Raw genomic sequence first — 4,357 nt, forward strand, 5'->3', positions numbered from 1 at the left:
GCCTTCCCTCCCTTAATGAGAGTGAGCTTTGAGGAGCCCTGCGAAGCGTTTTCCCCAGTCCCTCCATGGAGATTTTGCAGATGGTTGCCCCAGAAGAAAAACACAATTAATCGCAAAGCCCTCTCGGGATATTTGACAGGAAAGGAGACGCTAATGTTCAGGAAAGTCAGAAGCACAGTGGATTTGGGGGTTCCCATGACAGCCGCCCGCCCAGTTCTGCCAAAATCTCCCTTATAAGTGTATCCTAAAGCAGAGCTGCTCCGCGGTCATCTCCAATCTCCCTATGTGGGCCTCATCAACCAGCAAGCGCGTGACACACCTGACGTCACGGGGCTGTGATCCAGCACATGGAGACGGCTCCGCTCTCGGCAGGGGCTCCAGTCTCTGTTATAGAACAATTTCGTTCGGCACAGCTGTGCACCTGCGCGGTAACACCCTCTGTGCTTTCAGATGGTCAAGTCGAGAACCCGATCCTCAGCTTCTAATAGATTGTACTTGGCCCTCCTCCCTTCACACTTCCTGAAACGTGGCGTCGTTATCTCTGGCTGCCTCCCCTGAACTTTCCTTTTAAGCATCTACTGCACACATGCAAAGCAAAAAGGACTCACTCCCTTTCACATGCATATATTTATAGAGTGTATCTGAACATCTTTCCATGTGATTGTAGTGTAGTGTACACATTGTAGTGTTTCCTCATAATGGATCCCAGAATCCCTACAAGGCAGGTGCAATGAAACCCCCTCCCAGCCTGGCTTAAGGCAACCTGTTTCTATTACAGTCGTTTTAAAAAGCAGCGAGCGAAGCAGGCTCTGGCCAGTAGCCTTCGATAAGCCCTGGATGTCTTGCTCTGTGCCCAGCCTATGCCCTGACCGCCCGCCTGACTGAGGGCTGCCAGTCCCCCAGGGTCACCACCACCAGCTTCTCCTCTGCACTGCCCATTCCTCTCCTCCCTGTCTCTGAGTCACTATGGCCCAGGAAGGTTTAGAATAAAGTACAGAATTATTTGAGAACTAACCAAACCCCCAATAATATTAATTCTTCATGTAAGTTCGCACATAATTCACAAATTCTAGGTGTCTTGTCATGTTTAAAAGAAATTGATCCTACTGGCTCTTCTTTTCTTTCTTTTACTTTTTCTTTTTTTTGGGGGGGGGGGGGACGGAGTCTCGCTCTCTCGCCCAGGCTGGAGTGCAGTGGCCCGATCTCGGCTCACTGCAACCTCTGCCTCCCGGGTTCACACCATTCTCCTGCCTCAGCCTCCTGAGTAGCTAGGACTACAGGTGCCCGCCACCACGCCCGGCTAATTTTTTGTATTTTCAGTGGAGACGGGGTTTCACCGTGTTAGCCAGGATGGTCTCGATCTCCTGACCTCATGATCCGCCCTCCTTGGCCTCCCAAAGTGCTGGGATTACAGGTGTGAGCCACCGCGCCCGGCCCTGTAGTGCCTTTTAAATTTTTTTTCCTTGTGTTCACTTCCGGGTCCGGAGTCGATCCAGATGCCAGGCGCCCTTTGCATTCATTCCCGGCTGCATCTGTGGCGACCGCAGCGGCTCGGGCAGCGACTCTCCGGCCAGCGGCGGCGGTAGGAAGCACCGGCGGCAGTGTAGGGACTGAATCCGAGCCGCGCTGCGTTATCTCCCTCTCTCGCTCCTTCCCCTCTACCTCGCTCGCCAGCTCCCTGCGTGGTTCGCTTTCCTCGTCCCGCAGCCCGCGGGTAAGACGTGCGGCCGCCACTGCCCCCTCGGGAGCTTACGGACAGGCTAGGGGCTCAGCCCGCGCCCGGGACCGACGCCGCTGCTCGTGGCCGCGCCTCTGAGGGAAAAAATTATACGCAAATAAATATGTGGCAATGAAGCTGGAGCCCGTGAAATCAAAACACCACAGCTACATTTGGAAAACAGATTCTATAAGCGGTTAGGACCTGGAGATTGTATACCTCAAGTTTACTATTTCTGGCCTTGTGGTAAATACAATGCTATGGTGCTGGAACTGCTGGGACCTAGTTTGGAATATTTGTTTGACTTGTGTGACAGAACATTTTCTTTTAAAACACTTCTCGTGATAGCTCTACAACTGATTTCTCTCATGGAATATGTCCATTCAAAGAACTTGATATACAGAGATTAAAACCTGAGAACTTCTTAATAGGACGACCAGGAAACAAAGCCCAGCAAGTTATTCATATTATAGATTTTGGTTTGGCAAAGAAACATATTGATCCAGAGACAAAGAAACACATACCATACAGATAACATAAGGGCCCTATGGGAACAGCTAGATATACGAGCGTAAACACACATTTAGGAAAAGGACAAAGTAGAAGAGATGATTTAGAAGCTTTAGGTCACATGTTCATGTATTTTCTGAGAGGCAGTCTTCCTTGGCAAGGCTTAAAAGCCGACACATTAAAAGAGAGGTATCAGAAAATTGGAGATACAAAACGGGCTACACCAATAGAAGTGTTAGGCGAAAATTTTCCAGAAATGGCAACGTATCTTTGTTATGTACGAAGGTTAGATTTAAAACAAACAAACAAACAAACAAACAAACAAACCAGACAATGACTGCTTACGAGAGGTTTTTATTGACTTGTTTGATTGAAAAGGATATATGTTTGATTATGAATATGACTGATTGGTGAACAGTTGCCTACTCCAGTGGGTGCGGTTCAGCAAGATCCTACTCTGTCATCAAACAGGGAAGCACATCAACACAGAGATAAGATGCAACAATCCAAAAACAAGGTTGTAAGTTCTACAAATGGAGAGTTGAACACAGATGACCCCACCGCAGGATGTTCAAATGCACCCATCACAGCCCCTACTGAAGTAGATGTAATGGATGAAACCAAGTGCTGCTGTTTTTTCAAATGAAGGAAAAGGAAAACCATACAGCACCACAAATGACTCTGGACACAGACAGATCCTGGGGAGTTACTTACATGTTCATCTGCTGTCTTGTGATTAAAATCATCTCTGTAGATGGAACAGGAATTAAAAGAAATCAAAGAATGTATAAGCAAAAAACTCAGTTGTATGTAAGAAAACCCAATTCCCCTTGAGAAAGAGAAAGAGCTGGAGTCCTTTAAAATAAACTGCCTGTTTTTCCTTCTGTGGCTAGTGAGCCTTATCTCTCCCTTTCCCAGGCATTGTGAAGACCCTGTTTCTCTAGCTGTAGCTGCAAAGTCACTAGACAGATCATCTCAGGTCGTAAAACATGTTGTTCCTTGAAAAGTAAGAAATAATGTAATGCATGTCTTAATTGAATAACTGTCTTTGTTTCTCGCTTCTGTAATGTGCTTCCCCCTGCACAGATCTCCCCCTGCCCCACAAAATGCTTAAAAGGTAGCTTGACTCTTTGTTCAGGGCTCAGTCCTTTGGATGTTAATCCGACTGGGTCGGTGCACCTAGATAATTAAATAATTCCTCCTCAACCCCTTGGTCTCTCTGATTCCTTAATTATCCCGCAGCATAGTGACCAAATATATTTTCAAGGACTCACTCTTAGAAACAAAAATGTCATACTTTCATACTTCATTCTGTGGTTGGCTCATATTCATTTTTTTTTTTCTAATTTAACTTTTATGGAAGCTTTAAAGTTTTGTTAAAACGTGAGTGCTTTGCCCATCAATGAATGGAATGGACCAATGAGGTAATATTGACGAATGTAGTTCTATAGAACATTTTTCAGAAGTTCTTCTGTTGTAGAAAGCAGTACAGTATTTTAAGAGTCAACCAGTTATATACCTAATCTGGTTTTTTATAACTTCTGTAAGAGCATAATCGAACAGGATTTTTTTTTCTCAGTGGACAATACAACAGAGAAAACAGAGTTGCCCAAATATTTAAAAGAAGTTACTCCTTGAGAAGTTCATATTTTGGATCATCTTCATTGATTTCAATATTACTGATGGCACTGTTATTCGTAAGTCATATTAACATTCTCTCTGTGAAATCATAGTACAGTCACTGCCCAGAGGTATGGAGGAAAAAGCAATGTGGGTTTGGCAGAAGGTAGTGGTAAAATTAATCTTAAGTAGTGTGGTAAATATGTGCTCTGCTTTTATTGCACCACTATGTGAAGCACTGTGTTGCAGAAGTGGCAAAACTGCTTATTTTTTAAAATGCAAAATATTCGTGTAATATAACTTTATGCTTCCAAATAATAATGTATGTTAGATAGCAAGAAATGAATACTTTGAGAAGTGACATATGTTGGAGTTATAAAGAAATACACTAAGGAGAAGTAGTGATTGTGAATCTTGTTGCAATGTATAAGGTGGAAGCCTAAAGAAATCTCACTGAAACCTACTGCTGAATGAGTACATTCTCCCTTAAGCAGAAAACTATGGATGTGC

General features: G+C 44.5%; 1 pseudogene; it reads left to right on the top strand.

The window, feature by feature from the left end:
- The first annotated feature begins 1,822 nt into the window (after positions 1-1,822).
- On the top strand, positions 1,823-3,433 carry LOC102147305 (casein kinase I pseudogene; annotated as a pseudogene).
- Positions 3,434-4,357: the final 924 nt, after the last annotated feature.

The sequence above is a fragment of the Macaca fascicularis genome, chromosome 13 (assembly GCF_037993035.2).
Source record: "Macaca fascicularis isolate 582-1 chromosome 13, T2T-MFA8v1.1".
Lineage (NCBI taxonomy): Eukaryota > Metazoa > Chordata > Mammalia > Primates > Cercopithecidae > Macaca > Macaca fascicularis.